The sequence below is a fragment of the Marmota monax genome, unplaced genomic scaffold (assembly GCF_021218885.2).
Source record: "Marmota monax isolate L192 unplaced genomic scaffold, Marmota_monax_Labrador192_F-V1.1 WCK01_AAM20220418_F8-fsc00028, whole genome shotgun sequence".
In the NCBI taxonomy this organism is placed as follows: Eukaryota; Metazoa; Chordata; class Mammalia; order Rodentia; family Sciuridae; genus Marmota; species Marmota monax.
The window spans coordinates 16,001,531-16,018,655 of record NW_026694779.1 but is presented as its reverse complement, the minus strand read 5'-3'; the positions used below and the strand labels follow the sequence as shown (position 1 = coordinate 16,018,655).

General features: G+C 45.2%; 1 protein-coding gene across 1 annotated transcript in view; it reads left to right on the top strand.

Annotated features, from left to right (window-relative positions):
- Nucleotides 1-11,529, top strand: part of Mitf (melanocyte inducing transcription factor) — a 247,749-nt gene extending 236,220 nt beyond the window's left edge. The window contains exons 18-23 of the mRNA XM_046425473.2: nucleotides 331-3,402; nucleotides 3,716-4,798; nucleotides 4,898-6,957; nucleotides 8,462-8,802; nucleotides 10,273-10,365; nucleotides 10,473-11,529. The gene's annotated coding sequence lies outside the window, so the exon portion shown is untranslated. The remainder of the gene's footprint in view (nucleotides 1-330; nucleotides 3,403-3,715; nucleotides 4,799-4,897; nucleotides 6,958-8,461; nucleotides 8,803-10,272; nucleotides 10,366-10,472) is intronic.
- The last annotated feature ends 5,596 nt before the right edge of the window (nucleotides 11,530-17,125 follow it).

The window sequence follows — 17,125 nt, the reverse complement described above, 5'->3', positions numbered from 1 at the left end:
GGGTCCAAATAAGCAGCTTAGGAAGAGAAACTGGATCCCTGTATTCCCACAGACCAACCTGTGAGTACAAATCCAGGGCTTGAGATCTCATTGGAGAGTCTGTGTTATTTAAATTTCTGAAGTGAGCCCTTCTAGTGTGACTTCAAGCTAATGTCTCGTCTATTGGAATGAGCTCTGGCAGTGGTGCCCCCAAAGCCACCCTGAGCACCCCACCGCTCTCCACCCACAGAGCAGACATCAGAAGCCAACAAATTCTACCAGACTTTTGTTGCTGACACAGAATTCGAGTTTGTTTTATTTACTTTTTTTTTTAACTTGGGGGGGGGGAAGGCATTTCTGAGAGACGGTGGACATGATAACGTGACGGGGGCCAGAGATCCTCGATGGCAGCCTGCTGCGCTGGAGTCTCATCTTCTTTTCCTCCGGACCACCCCTCCCGCTTGCTCAGCAGACAGGCTAGGTGCAGAGGTTGAGCTGTGGATCTCATTTCTTGTGTTTTGCTGCTTGTGAAGTCTGCCAACAGAATCCACCTTGACAAAGTCAAGGACTGTGCGTTTAATGTTGAACTGAGTGAATAAATTATGCATGAAATTGTGCCGGAGTCTCTAGTGTGCAGAATTGCTCCTTTTGATATGAAAGGTTAATTCAGAAAGGAGTCCAGAATAGCTGGAAATTGTGGGGATAAGTGGAGAGTATTCACTGTTGTGAGCTGTTATTACTAGAAATTGCATTCCCTCTCTGGCTTCCCCGGAGATTTTGCTTTGCCAGTGAATATAAACTGTGCTCAATAGAATAGCATTTAGGAGTAACAAGAGTGTATGTCCACACACAATAAAATATTCTAATGGCGTTTTAAAGAGAAGTTGTACTTTTTCATGTATATCGTGCCCCCCAAGGAAGAATTTCTATTGCATTTAGGTCAAGAACAAGGTACATCAGAAGTAATGAGTTTTGAGCATGTATGTATTTCAAGGGGCTGCCTGGGACTCCCGTTTTGCAGCCGGGGCTGGTCCTGCCACTGATTAGCTATGCGAGCCTGGTTTCTGATAAAGCCCAAAGCATCCTTGCCTCGGGAAGGAAACAACCCAAATTGTTTTATCACCAAATCCTACATACCCAGCTCCGATTTAATCTTCAGTAAGTGTATGGCGCTCTTCAACCTGTTTCGCTCAGGTTGATGTCCTTTTTACACATATCCCAGATCACTTTTAGGTTAGTTCATTATTTCCAGCAAGGGGGAAAAAATGGAGTTGGCTAGAAAGCTGAATTTTACTTAAAATACACACACACATATTTTTGGAGCTTGTTAGAGGCTCCTCTTTGTGTTCCCATCACCAGGGAACAGCATTGTGCTTCCAGACTGTGGGCGGTGTTTATTTTTGTCTCTTATGTACATGCTCAGAAACCATCTCCTTAATCTCCACAGGGTACCGGGAGTTTTTTCTCTAATTATAAAGTGGTATCCTTTCTGACCCGGGGTAGTTTTTAATTTTAATTCCTGCCTCGTGTTTATAAACTGCTGGATTGCATTATCCTGTTGGGATCCTCGAAAACTCTCTCTCTTTTGTGTTGATTTTAACAATTAGATATTCATTCTATGTATTAAGATGTGTTTGAGGCCAACCAAAGATGTGTTTTTGATGTCGATTCTTTCTCCTCCTGTGTTTCCCTTATCTATATATTTTAGGTGGAAATGAAACTTTAAAAACTCCAGATTACCTTTGAAACTAAAAAGCCTGGGTACTATTAAACATGCAACCAAAGTTAGAGTAAAGAATTTGATCCAATTACCTTTATTTAGGGTTTTTTTTTTTTTTTTGTCTTGCTTTCCAAATGTTTGTATAGCAAAAGATATGTAAATCTTGGCATAGGGAAGATATTCCTGTACGTTCCGTCAGATGCCGGATTAAAATAAATAGTTGCTCCAACATCAAGGTGCCTGCAAGTTCTTTTAAAAATGTTATTTGTTACTTTATGGTATTTCTAAGGAGTGTTTAAAATGACTAATCCTCAGCCTACTCATTAATGCCATGTGTATTAAGTTTCTTCTCTCTGCTGCCTGTGACTCATGAGTTGGCCCTGGACGGCAAATTGGCAAAATAGCTCCATGTCCCTGGAAACGTTTCGAGGTGCACAGTGAAAATAGGTTGTGCCTTGGGGGCTGCAGAGATTCAGTTCAGGTGGACCTGGATCCTTCGGCTGCCAGAAGTCAAGAATTCAGTCACAGGCCCAATATGGAATTGTGCTTAACATTCCAACGATTATAGAGGTGTCTGCCCCTGTGATGTTATATTCTGAGTATTTAAAAATATTTTGGGCAAACCAAACACGCATCTTTTATGTAGATTCAAATGCCTTCCGCAGATCAAACTAAAAAGTCATTGAATCAGCAACTTTGTCGCATTGAGAACAGGTATCAAAGGCAGTGAAGAGGCGGCTGCTGCCTGATTAGAATTTACACACTCCGCAAGACCAACCACAGGGTGGAGGTTTTCATACCCTGGTGTCATGCACAGGGACTCACATGCCAAAGTGGAAGAAAAACAAGTTCTTTTAAGAGATTTTCACTCTCGCGCCTATATATATATCCATTAAAGAAATAAATGTCACTATTTCACGTAGAAAATATATGATTTTGCATATAAAACAAAAATCTTAAATGTTTTATGTTCTTTTAAATATGTTTGGCATAATTTTAATTAAATTCAAATGTTTTATATGATTTTAAATAAAATATTTAAAATATGCTATTTAAATCGTATAGTGTATTTAAGTATGCTCTTTAAATGTTTTATTTAAATCTAGTGACAGAATGTTCACTTTTAGCCCAGACATTTTTGCAAGTAAAGAATCACCCAGAGAAACAATTTAGAAGCAAATGGAGACTCTTTTCCACAAGTAATTAATACATTTAAAAGCAGGTTTGAAGTCATTAGTTAAGCAAGAGAATCAATCTCTTTTAAAAGCTTCCCATCCCCGGAGGCCCATTCAGTGGTGCACACCTGCTCTCCCGCAGTCCTGCGCCCTGCCTGGCACCGTGGACATTTTCTTTATCCACCCCCCCTCCACCTCTTGCTCCAGGGGCGTGATAACATATTTTCAAGACTAGATACATATTTTCTTAAAAATTTATACTCTCCCTCCGTCCCACGACATCCAAGAGCATCGTGCTTACATTTCTCATTATGTAAAATGAAGTTGGGATTGAAATTACATAGCAAATGCCCATCAGTTGAATACCCTGTTTGTGACATATCAGGCGCAGAGAATTTTCCGCCATCACTAAGCACAGAGTCGGGTCTCGGATGCTGGCAGGTCACCTTGGGAGAACCTGGGAGTTCTCTAGCTCTTCTTCAAGTCGTACAAATGATCCCTTTCAACCGTTAATGATCTTTCCTTTTGGTAAGTTTTCCCCGTCGAAAGACAACTCCACAGAAGCTTATGTAACTTCACCAGGAAAAAGTCGCTCTTGTCCAGAGGAGATTTATCTTTTTTTGACCATCATTTGGGGGTGAGAGAAAAGGCAATTTTTAAAATGTGAGTAAGCTCTAAGAAAAATATTATGAGAGGACTTTGCTGGTATACTGCCGGCTTGCGTTAGCGTCCATTTTCTTGGGAAAGATGTTTCATTTTAGCAAGATCCTCCCGCTGAAAGAAAATTAATTTTTTCTCCTTTTCTGCACAGCTTCAATCCTTTTTCTGTTTCCCTTCACAGTGGATGAAGTGATCTAAGTGGAAAACACACATTCTTTTTGAAAGAACAAATTTATTGGTGAGTGTGACCAACAAAAATAATTGAAGTTTTTTTAAAAAAAAAATGGAAGGTAAGTGTTGGTTGCATATCTTCTTGGTGGACCTCTGGAGTCCAATGACCATTAGGAGGAGTGACCCTCCACCTCGACGGGCAAGAGATCACATTTCAACCCCCAAACACTGTCGACGTGGAAGATCGGCCGTGTGTGTGTGTGTGTGTGTGTGTGTGTGTAAGTAATGGGGATTTCTGCAGCTGGATCCAAAAGGGCTCAATACTAATATTTATTTTATTATTCATTACGTTCTTTTACTTTCCAATTTTTAAGCATGAGAATTGATATTTGCCCTTGAAATGTGAGGGAGCCTGGGAACCCTGTTTCTTTTATCCTTGTCCATTCTGTTATTTTCTATTGCTGATGTAAAAAATCACTACAAACTCAATGGCTTAAACAATGCGAATTTGTTATTATGCATCTCTGACTGTCACAGGGCAAGGCAAGGTGTGGGCAGGTCCGTGCTCCTGAGTGGAGGTGTTGGGTGGTTTTCTCTTTGCCTTTCGGGCCTCCAGAGGCTGCCCACGCTCCTTGGCGGGTGGCACCTCCCTCATTGCCAGAGCCAGCCAGGCTACGTCTTCTGGTTCCTCCCTGGTCACCTCTTCCTTGCCTCTGAGCTCCATAGGAACAGGCTCAGATAAGGACCCTGACTCAGTTGTCCCAGCCAGACACCTAGGCCAACCCCATGCCAAAGCCCTACCCTTGGCCCGTTGGCAGATTTCCTTTGTGAGGAGAGGTTGGCACATCCGTGGGCTCTGGAGCCTCCGATGCACATGTCTTTGGGGAACCCCTGTTCTGCTTCCCGCACACAGGAAGATGACAAAAGTCAACAGCAATAGCAGGTCCTGCCTCTTGTTTTATCTGATGCTCCTTTGTGTCCTTCCCAAAAGTGAGCGTGTGTGTACACAGCAGGCACTCAGCATTTGTTGAGTGAATCAAGGATGAAGCTTGCCCAGGAGCAATGAGTGTGGTGGGCGCTCGGCAAACAGCAGGTAAGTTGGTGATACGCGTGTCACTACGTCAGTGCTGCTATAAGAGAATGCCTGAGACTTGGTCATTTATAAAGGACAGAAATGCACTCTCTCTTGCAGTTCTGGAGACTAGGAGTCCAAGACCAAGGCACTGGCACCTGGTGTGGGCCTCCTGATGGCATCTTCACCTGGCGGAAAGGAAGAGGGAAGGAGAGGCTGGATGCTGTGTCCTCCCATGGCAGAAGAGCAGAAGAGAGCCCACGTCCACAGCGGCCATCAGTAGGGCAGAGCCAAGCAGCCTCAGCACCTCCCATTAGCTGCCCCCGGCACTGTTGCGTTGGGGTTGTTTCCAACTGAATTTGGAGGACACACTCAAGCCCCAGCAATGAGTCACACGAAACTGTTCGTCATCTGTAATTCAGAGACACATTCTGGCGGACGCAGGCTCTGGATACCCCACTCACTCGCTCGTTTTCCACGTATTCTGAGCTGCCCTGCTTCAGGCCCTCTGTTGCAGACTGTGACTACAACCACCAAGAAGGTGTGCCCCTCGGCCTCTCAGCCTTCACCAATGTGGAGGGCAGGCAACCTGGTGCAAGAACAAGCACAGGCTCACATCCTGGTGCCATGACTTACCCGCTGCGCCCTGGGGTCCAACAATTTAACCACCCCAAACTCCATTCATGCATGTCACTGAGGTTAGCTGAACTTACCTTGAAAGTTCGCTATGAAGAGTGAATTATTTCTTGCACAGGAATGTTTACTGTAGTCTGTGGCCCAGAAGAATTGGTACTTTGAAACTTCAAAAACTCCTTGTTATTGGGTACCTTAAGAGGACTTGGTTCTATTTGTGATGAGGAAGCTTTGCCCTCTCTAGGGCTAGCGCCAAATAGCAACATGGACTTTGAGAAGGTAGTACCGCAGCCCTGCCTTCCCTCCCTGATCCCAGTGCTCTTTTTTGGAGAACTTTATTACTACCAACACATTACAGTGTACCTGCCACCATGAATTAGTCTTCTAAAACCATGAGCCCCAAATTCGCTTTCCCTCCTGAGAGTTGTTCTTGGTATCTTGGTCACAGAGGTGAAGAGCAGGCGCTGTCTAGTTATTGTGCCTGGATGTCACATAAGCCACACGACAGCCCTGGTGGGATTAGGAGCTGCTCTAGGAACCATTTCCCAGGTGATGCAATGCCGGCAAGAGGGCTAACCAGGCTCCTAACCCAGGTGGCTGTCTCCAGTGTGTACACCTGGCCCTGCCCCCTCCTGGCTCGTTGACCTTATCCTCTGAAGCTTGGAGACCACATTGGAAGGTGACAACAGCGAGAAGCTTCTCCTGGGGTAGTGGAGGACGACAGGGAAGCCATGGACACAGCTCCTGGGACGAGGTGAGAAGTCATAGCACATAGGCATCTGCCAACATCCCCATTATTGTCATCATGGTCATTACCACGGTGGTCACTGCCATGTTTTGGAAATGAATCCCAAACGGCAGGACAGGTAACAGAGGGAATTTTGTTGCTGTTGCTGCATTATTAAGAAAGAGTTCGCTGGTCTTAGATTTTTGAAGCTGGAAAAATCTCAGACACTTTATAAGTCCCTGTGATCTCATAGAAATCTGCACGACTGGAATCAATGTGTGAAAAGAGCAGAGTTTGTTTTTACCCCAGTTGAAAATGTGCAATGACATAATGTAACCCTTTAAGATAACAGGAGCCAGCTGCCCCATTCATATTTAAATATGAGTCACCTTCCAGGGAGACTTGCAAGATTCTATGTGCCAAGCTGGAAAAGTAAAAATTGCCAGCAAGGAGGGAAAGAATAAATTCACACTTGAAGGATGTGTTGCAGAGCCGCCCCGCACAGCAGATTCTGGGGGCAGAGAGAGGCACCCTGGTGGCCAGAGGAAGAACTGCGGAGCCACAGTGCCACAATCCATGCGGAGACCTTGAGGCACCTGGAGGGTCCCTTTCACTTGATTAAAAATATTTTGTTTTCTGTATAAATGGCCCCTATTTCCAGGCACGTGATTGTTAGAAACACAACATAGTAATTTCTGAATAACACCCCGAGCTGCTGAGACCTCAGTGTTTGGCCAGCCATCTCCAGGGTCTCCCAGGACAGCAGAGCTCTCTTAGAAGAAAGAGTCAATTCCAAGTCTCATCAATAGGGCCAGCAAAGGTAAGGCCTGAAATTTCAAATGAATGCCTCTCTTTGTGTTTGCTGAGAAACTATCACAACAAACAAAAATAGACATATATTAATGCTTGGGAATGATATTTTAAAAAGCTAGTTACATATGTTTATTGAATTGATATACTCATATTCATGAGGCTTCAGGTTAGTGTCAAAGAATGATAGACTGCTAACTAGGGTCCCTGATGGCCTGACCAGGTTTGCTATTTGTCTGCCATTGTGAATTTCTACCTGAGATAATTCAGGATCAGTGATCAGTGGCTGAATCAAAACCCAGAATTCACTTTAATGTTGGCAGTTTGGGTCAGGCTGTGGCATAGAGAAAGCCATGTTCCTGTAAAACATCCTGCTCACCAGGAATAGAAGCAGGTGCTACCCTAGGAATAGAAGCAGATCGTTAGAGGAGATAAACCAGCAAGTATGAAGGTGAACTTGAGTTTCGTCTTTCAATAAAACCTATTGGAGGATAACTCAGCCATATGAATTCTAGACTTTGACTTCTAATTTGAATTCTTCTAATTTAACTACATAATTCAAGATGTACATAGGCATTTGGCAGTGAGGGCATTTAAAATAGCATTGTGTATTTACTATTGACAATGAAAGATTGTTAATAAAAAAAAGTGTTGAGAATTTATCATATCAATACAGTGAAATATTTTGTGCTGTTAGAAGGATTGTTTAGAATTATATTTATGGAGACATAAAGATATACCCTATATATTGCAAATAATATGGTTGGTTGGTCTGGTTTTGTCTTCTGTAATCCCATTTAACTAGAATCCTTGTCATTAGTTTCAAAAAATTGAGATGGGGTGCAGGAGGCACATGCCTGTAATCCCAGAGACAGGGGAGGGTTAGGCAGGAGGATCAAAAGTTTAAGGCCAGTCTCAGCAATTTAGTGAGGCTCTAAGCAACTTAGTGAGACCCTGTCTCAGAAAAACAAAAATAAAAAGAAGCTTTGGAGAACCAAATGACCCCCCAAGCCCTACCAGCCTCTGGTGCTAGGAATTGAACATAGGGCCTTGGGCATGCTAGGCAAGCACTACCACTGAGCTATATCCCATGTCCTTAAAAATAATTATGAAACGTCTTTCCTATGTGACCTCTTTCCATTCCCATTAATTATTAAATTTATTTTGGTGGAGTTTATTTTCTTAGCTGTGTAAAAGTAATATTTAGCCAGGTGTGGTGACACACACTTGTAATCCCAGCAGCTTAGGAGGCTGAAGCAGGAAGATCACAAGTTCAAAGCCAGCCTCGGCAATTTAGCGAGGCTCTAAGCAACTTAGTAAGACTTTATCTCAAAATAAAAATAAAAATTAAAAAAATTTTCAAAAAGGCTAGAGGTGTGGCTTAGTGGTTAAGAGCATTCCTGGGTCAATCCCAGGTACATTAAAAAAAGAAAGAAAGAAAGAAAAAGAAAAAAAATTATTAGATTTCATTAAAGAGAAACCAAAATATAAAGCTTATTTTCTTAATTCCATAGCTACTTGCTCATAAGAAAAGCCTACAGAAATGATCACCTGTGAGGATATTCCCACTGTAATAACGTCCCCATGAAGATTGTGGTGTCCCTCATCTTCCAGAGAGCCAGTTCAAGATCTCTCAGTGTGAGCCCACTGCTTGGCCAGGGAATATATTTTGCAGGAGTAAAGAGGCATTCCTGGTGCTTATCTGCCCTCTCTCCTCTTACCTCGGCAACTTCCAACAGTTACAAGAGATTGTGAGGGTAGCAAAATGAGTATTCAAGAGGAGACGTTTTGCAGTTTCTGTGTGAAGTCTCGAGTGTGCCTGGTGTGGGGGCTACTGCAGCAAGACCAAACTCTGGTGAGTGTGAGGCTTGGGGAACGTGTTCTGCTTAGCGCGTAATTTGCTGAAAGACAACTTGGGATGGCATCCTGGCATTGAAGTTACCCGTGATGTCACATTTACAGGTATGTACTTGTGTTTAGCTCAGGGATCCTCATGCTTGGCCCCTCTGACGTTTGGGGCTGAATAATTCCTCATCGTGGGGGACTGGCCTGTGCACTGTGGGGTGTTTAGCAGCTGTGGCCTCCCTTCACTTGGACACCAGTAGATTCTGTATCCCCCACCTCCTGAATTGCAAATAGTGAAAAATGTCTCCAAAAGTGCCCAATGTCACCTGGGGTGGGGGTGGGGCAAAAGTGGACCATTTGAGAACCTCCGTCTTAGATTGAGATAAGAATTATTTCAGAACAGCAAGAACATGAATGATACGCTGTCTTCTTTCTGCCTATTTTGTTCTAAGGTACACACGTTGACGTGTATCACTTATGTATTAGAAAAAAACTCAAAAGACAAAACCATCCCTAATGAGCAAATCAGCACCCCAAAAAGCAGAACTCACACTGCTGAATTTCTCACCGTCTTTGGGGTGGTGCTGTGCATCACAGTTTGTGGTGGCTTCATGCACACTTATCTTCGGGAGCCTTTAAATCTAGCGAGGCAGGTGGCTTAGGGTAATTGCATTCCTTCTTTACAGATAGAAAAGCTGAGCTCTACTACAATGTCACCCTACACAGCCGAAGTCACACTGGAGCTCAGCCCTCTTGGCCCCTGATCCTCCCTATAGGAGTCCACAGCCTTTTCCCTGTGCACAATCCTCGAGGCTCTGAGTTCTGTTTCCCCGGGGTTCACTTCCTGTGCTCAGGCAGACTTCAGTGGAGTAGGGAGCAGAGGGGCAGGGCACCTCCCTGCTGAAGGTGCAAGCCGCCGTGGGACCCCAGGTGGAGGACCACTTTCATGCTTGGGTTCCCCTGTGCAGTCCCACCTCATGTTGGAGTTCTCAATGCACGAGGGGGCTGACGCGTGGCAGTCTGTGAGGTAGTCTCTATTAAATCGTTTGCATATTTAGCTTCTCTGTGTCCGGAATTCGCATCCATCTTGCAAAATTGTACTGGAGTTAATTCACTTACTTGCCAGGGAGAAACCCTTCTGGGTTTCCCACTCTAGGGCATTTCTGGGGGTCTCTCCTGTTTTCATTGGTGCATTTCCTCTGATACAATTAACACTAATGGGGACCAGGCATGTGTATCGACAGACGCACGAGCCCATGTGTTAGAAATTGAATCTCTCAGTCTAGGTGTGCCTTGGATAAGGTACAGTAATTATTATTATCCATTAATACCAGAGTGCACAAATATCACTGGGAAGTAAATATTTAATATTTCACACTCATTGCCTTCTTTTAGTTTTTAATTTGCTATTGTGCATAACAAGCAAATGGTACATACCTTCTTTCTCCCCTCTTAAAATTAAGCTCCTTTAATTTTGCAGAGCATCTAGTCGTTAAACACAAACTCTCTCATTTTCTCACATTGGATATTGAACATTCCAGCTATCTGCAGAGAAGTCGGCCTGTAGATAGAGGTGGGTGTGAGAAATCTTGTCTTAGACTTTCATTTTAATTTTAAGAGCATTACTGCCCGCCCCAGTGACTGCACTTTTAATTTAACCTACTGTGCTCACTTTCTTAGGTTTCAAAACTGACAAGTGAACCGGGAGGAGGGAGGCGTTATGTCGTGTTGGACTTGGCACAACTCCTTCCAAAGCAACATCGCCCGTCTTTGTACCCTGGAACAGAGCACAAAGAGGGAGACCGGCACATAATTTGGCTCTGCAAATAATTTTTGAATTAATCAAATCAGTCTGTGCCTCCTAACTCCTGCACTCCGCTCTTGGCTCCCCAGTCTGTTGGTCTGGCATCCTCTCCTGTTCTGTCCTTGGTGTGACCTTCAAATCTGACCATTTGTCTTCAGGTTTGTGGCTCTCTGCTCTGTGTTATTGAAGCCTGTGAGGCTCCGGCTATGTCTCTGCTTGCCATCCATGACATTAATCCCCAACGCTAACAGAGGGCTCCCAGAATCCCTGTTTGTGTTTGCTTAGATTCAGGATTGTAAATGCAACTGTGTCCAAGAGCCAGCGTCCACTGTGGGCTGTGGGGGCAGGCAGGACCCAGGGGTGAGGAGGTCCAAGGTGAGCTGGAGACTGGGAGACCAGCCTTAGCCAGCAGGAGGCGCTGTTTCTGCCCAGGTCCTGGTTCACAGGCACCCAGCCTTACTAGATCTTCATGAGTTTTCAAGAGAAGACAGCAACACAAACTTTGGGTTGAAATAAATCTATTTTTCCAATGCGACTCTCAATTCCTAATTTCTAACATTGTGTGTAAATGTCAGGGAAAATTGAGGTTGAAATTTGGATGGTTGATAATGTTCAGGAATTAACATTGGCTCTGTTTGGTGTGATATTGATATCATAGTCATTTTATTAAAATGTCCTCATCTTTTACAAATCTTCACTGAAATCTTTACAGATGAATGATGGAACTTCTGAGATTTGTTTCAAAACGATCCGGGGGTTCAGGTGAGAAAACAGACATACAGGAAATGAGGGGTGTAAATGAAACAATATAGACGAGACATTGATGACGATTGAGGGCCCTTGACGGAGGGAGGAATTGATGTTAAATTTGCACATGTCTGAAGTTTCCCTAATAAAGAATTTGGAAAAGCCGTGGTCATAGGCTGGGTTTGATTTTCGGCTGCTGTGATTTTCTCTGACCTGTGCATTTTTCTGAGTACGCCCTGGTCTGTTTCGATTTTCAGTCTTTAATGTATTTGGTTACAATATGTTTAAAAGTTTATCCTAAACGTATTGCTATGGTGCTGCGGTTCTATGACTCTTGAAAAACTACAGATTTACTCACCCCATTTGCTTACATTTTCAGCTTCCATTGTTTCCCCGGAGCTTTCAAACTTCCAGAAGGATTTCCCATCCTCTCCTCCCTCCAAAGCTCTTCCCAGACTTTCCGGGGCCATGATCTCTTGCCATTCACGGCACGTGGAGTTTCGCACAAATTCCAACGCCCACGTGCTGGGAAAGGGGGAGAGAGAGCTTTCTATTGTGTTGCCTTCTTACCTACTTCTCCTGTCTTTCCTTCCAAAATGGGAGCCCATGTCTGTGCCCCCTCGCCCTGGGGCCCTGAGGTCTGGGGGACGGTGGGTCTGTGAGCCAGGCAGGGCCTAGTGCACCCAGCGGTGCCTTGGCCAGCTGCACACCGAGCCCCTTGCTCTGTGCTGTGCACATCTCCTGTCTTACTGCTTCACACCACTCCTTTCTTGCTAAAAATCGATGTCTCCCTCTTGGGAAAGAACAGACTAGCATCCCAGGGATCCTCTGGGCAACTTTTGTTTCCTTAGTCTTCAGAGTCTGTGCCGAGGGAGGCAGAGCCCCAAGTGTCCCTGAAGATTGACAGCTCTTTCTTTCTTCTTCCTCTCCTCCTGGTTGAACCATAAAGTGACACACAAAGTTCTCCCTGGAATTACGGTACTTTTAACCCAATCTCATATGTGCTAGGGGCACTGTGGGCCTCCCTTCTTTCTGTATCAGCAGAGATTTACGGAGCACCTACTATGTGTGAAGCACTGTCCTACCCCAAGGATCTGGTCATACACAAGACAGGTGACAGTCGTTGGCTTGCGTCGATGGGGAAGAGGAATAAGGATGGGATTTCAACTCTGGAAGGAAAGACTCAGTAGCTTCTTCACCCTGTCTTATCCGTGAGCGGGGTACTTCGTGGTCTTTGATTTCTGCTTTCTTTTTTTATACCTCTATTTAGAGAGAACCCTTCCTGCTTTTCTTCATTTTTAAGACCCATTTGATATTTCACATGTGGTTTCTCTCTTTCTCACTCTTCGTTAAAAATGTTAATGGAAATATACTGTCTAGGTAGAAAGTGACTTAACAAAGTCAAGTTAAATAATGTTAAAATTCATAGCGTACCCATAAAATGTTTATACTTCACATCTAACACTTTTTATTAGGTGTTAAGATACAGCGTTATTTAAATTAACAAAAGATTCTCATCATGCCCTAAGATAAACAGCATTTTTGAATCCACGTTTTCTCTGGACTGTGGTGTTCAGCCTGCTGTGTTTGGGCCTGCCTGGGACTGCCCCTCTTCCTAAGGCAGGAGGCCCCATTTTTGATGCCCGAGCTAACTGGGGCTCTGTTGAATCAAAGCCTCATCTATATAAATGAAGTAGTTATAAAATTGTAGGGCACCTAGTCTGCTAATCAGATATGAAAATAGCTGTATCCAGAGAAAACACATATCTCTAAGAAATATCTAATCTGTTGGTGTCCCAAGATAGGCAGGAAGGGACATCGGTAATGGTTGCTTGAGCGGGCTGTGCAGAGAGAAAAGTCATGTCACACTCCTGCCCCAGCACATCAGGGCTCTGCCTTCCACAACTGCATCACAAAACGCCCAGTTTGAGAAAGTCAGAAGGCACAAGAAGTTCCTTGGATGGAATTTAGCTTTTTACGGGGAGAGGGGCTGAAGATAATGCATTCTTTACGTATACCCATCTTCTTTTCTATCTTCCATCTCTCTTTATAATCATTTATCTTCATGGTAAATTTATCTGATCCCAAAGGGGTGGAGTATTTTTAGTTCATTTAAAAGGAATGTTTCTACATACTTTAAAAAAAATCAGATTTTTTTTTGTAGGCCTTTAACACAACACTGAAAATTTGGCATGTGCAAGCATGATTCAATGAAGAATCGTCTTTCCCTTATTTGAGGACATTCCGTTTTGAAATAACAGCATTAGAGTCCTTTGAAAATAACAGAACTTGAACAGAAAATTATTTCCCTTGGAAAAAAAACTGGAGCTAATTTTTCCTTTGACTGAACTGCTGCTGAGATCACACATTCGTATAAATGCCAAACTATACATATGCACATACATATGTATATGGAGGGGCGTGTGTGCCTGCGTGTGCATGGTGTGTGTGTAAAATTCCACCATACAATCATGCTACACGTGGGGAGATCTGTCTTTTTAAATCAACACTCATTCATACACAAGTCAGGAGGTAATACAAAACAGTGGTGTTGCTACCACATTTCACCCAAGATTTCAATTAATTTTTACAATTCCCCCATGCAGTGGGCAAATACTGTCATTATCTCGGCTTTATTGATGGGAAATTGGAGAGTGAGATCTTGTTCAAGGTCAAGAAAAATCCAGGTCCTTGGAGCTAATGTGAAAGGGCAACTTGAGACGTTTATTTGGTATTTCAGTTCGAGATTAAGTATTTGTTGAGTGAATAAAATGCGGATATTTTTTAAAAAGGCTTTTGGCTCTGAATTAGTCAAAATCTCTCCTTACTGCCTTTTCCCTTTGAGAAGAATCTCTCAATGCTGTGAATTGAGTGGGATTTCTTCCTGTTTCAAGGAGGTTGATGAGGAAGAGCCGGAGGACCACACGTAAACCAACGAATTGAAGACGCAGAGGGTGGCCAGAAGGGCAGAGGCCAGAGACTGTTCCTCCCCCAGTGGTGATGCAGGGGCCTCTGTCCCCCAGGCTGTGAAGCCGCGTGTCCTCCGGACTTCATTTTGGACCTGTGGCTCTGATCTCCCTTACCTGGGGGCAGCGAGTGTTCCAGCTGATTTAGATAATTCCACACAGAACCATGAGGTTGAACAAAAAGGTCTAGACACCACAGAGGTGTCATGAAGATGTGGGGGAAATTCCAGGTTTATATACTTTGAAATAAAATGCATGTCCTGGACCCGGGGCTAGGCTGAGTCCCCAAGTCCCTGTGCTGGCTTTGAGGCTCATGAATGAGAAGGGAGAATTTTGTTTAAATGGATCTTAGGCAATGGTCACAGTCCTCGTTTAACTTTCCGAGGATTGCAGTATGGCCTGGGTCCTCCCAGGAACTGTTCTTGTCCAGGGTTCTTTGCGATTCCACTGTCTCCTTGTTTCTCTGTAACAGTGGCCTGAATTCACTGAGGACGTGCAGCTGACCAGCCGCTGTTGGCACAGGAGGCTTCGCAGTGGTGAGGTTCCGCTTTCTTCCCACTTTACCCCTAAAGAAACCAGAAGGGCAGACGCTGCTGTGACCAGGATGAGGAGGACACCCAGCGTCGTGACACAGGCTGTGGGTCTGGAGCAGGTCTGTAGGACTCTGAACCCTGCCCCTGGAGAGGATGTCCCCGCTCTTGCCAGGGGATGTACCCATCTTACACTGTGGGGACCAGATGTTGGTGCTCAGCTTAAGTGCAGAGGAGGCTGGTTCCCAAGCCCGGGCTGGGTCTGGCCTCAGTTTTCTCTAACCCAGAACTCATTCTAGCACATCACAAACTTGGAGGATGGAAAACGTACGCACCAACTGGGTTTTTCTCTGTAACATCTACAGAGGGACATGCTCGATCTAAACTGAGTAAGGATTGAATTTGAGTCAATAGAAATTTAGTTTTTAGATATAGGAAGAGACCAGTAGGTAAGCATTTTAGAAAGAGATCATAAAAATCAACATTTGGTTACTGCATTAGTCAGGGCTAACCAGGAAAAAAAAAAAAAAAACAACACCCAGAACAATAGGAGCTAGCTAGATAGACAGATAAAGATAAGTATATGGAAGGAGATTTAGGATGAGGAATCCCCTGGCACAGGTAAGAAGGGTGAGAAGTGCCGCATCTGCTGTCTGCAAGCTGGAGGTTCTGAGTCACTGGCGCTGTGGCTCCAACCCAAACCTGTCCCGAGAAGGGGCGCCCCGGGTCTGTTGGTCTGAGCCCACAGCCCCGAGAGCCAGCAGTGTCTGGTGTCTAAGGGCAGAAGAGGTGAGCCCCAGCTTAAGAAGGGGCAGTAAGTGCCCTTGCTCTGCCCCTCTGTCCACGCCCATCATGGATCCCCAGATGCCCCCCCCCCACATACGGGGGGTGCTCATCACGCATCCTGTTGACTCAGCACTTACTTCTCCTGGGAACACCCCTCAGACACCCCAGGAATAACACTTGGCCAGCTATGAGTGTCCCTCAGGCCAGCCCAAGAGGACCCAGGAGGTTAGTCATCTCAGATGCATGGTACCACTGGAGCAGGAGGACTTGCCAGGTGTTCTAGTGAGTGGCCACTATCATTGATTTGTTTGTCTCACAAAGATTTAGAATGACCAGGTATATATTCTCGCTCAGGGTAACTGTTAAAACCTGGGAATCAGGCTCTGTCCAAGATCTTCTATTTTATTGGAGAGGAAGACCTCATTTTGGGAAATCCTGCATAGCAAGGCACTGGGAAATGCATCTATAGACATGGAAGGCCACTGTCACTTGGTTCTGGTCAGAAATGGCCTGTGGTTGTGGCCCATGGTCAGCTGTCTTAAGGAAGAAGAGGAATGGGATTTGCTGAGAATCTGATGTGGGAGATGCAAGGTGTGGTGTCCATTGCCCAATTCAGATGCCCCTTTCAGTCAAGCACCCTGCTGGGGACTGGGGGCAGCTTGACCATCGTGGTAGAGTCTGTGATGTGTGAGCCCCGGGCAAGGAAGCCTGCCCCAGCCTGGAAGTCTGGGAGGCAAAAGCTCTCAGAGGAAGAGCTCTTTCCTCTAGGAGATGAGAAAAGGCCAGGGACGTGGACTCTGGTTATTGGTGCCCTAATCCATGCACCTGACTTCCTCGACCACCCCTCCAGTGTCCGTGGGAGCTCTTCTGCTGCCTGGGGATGGATACACAGTGCTCAAACGTAATTGGGAGACTCTTCAGGGGACAGTACTGTGAGGGCTTGGGTTTCTCCATCGTCTCCCACTTGGCCTCACAACCTGTAGGGAGACGTTAAGGCTTCAGCTGGGGAGAGTTCAGGGCTGCTCCGCATCACGCCACGGTGCCCAGGACAACCCCACACAAGAGTTACCTGGCCTGCCGTTGCAGCCTGATGGTCTAAGGAAACCTGGTCTAAAGCGCAGAAACAAGGGCAGTTTGGTGGACAGGGCAGTTTGTGCTGGCAGAGCTCAGACAGATACAGGCACGGAAGGAGGTTTCATTTGGAAAGAAGTGTTGGGTCAGGGCCACCAGGGTGTGAGGGCAGGAGGCTGTGGGCCAGTGGAAGCTGCCCGTGCTCTGTGAGCAGCCGGGAGAGTCACGCTAAGCTGAAGGGGTGACAGCTCTGTGTTCAGCAGCTCGAGGAGCAAGAGAGGACCAGGGAATGAGGGCAGTTGGTGACCGACCCCAGCAGTCTAGGTTGACGTCCTAATGACAGTGTGAGGGAAATGGAGAAGAATGTATCCCAGGGCACCGCAGAGGTTGAGCTGTGGGATACCTCAGAGGAGAGGCCTCTCCAGAGCT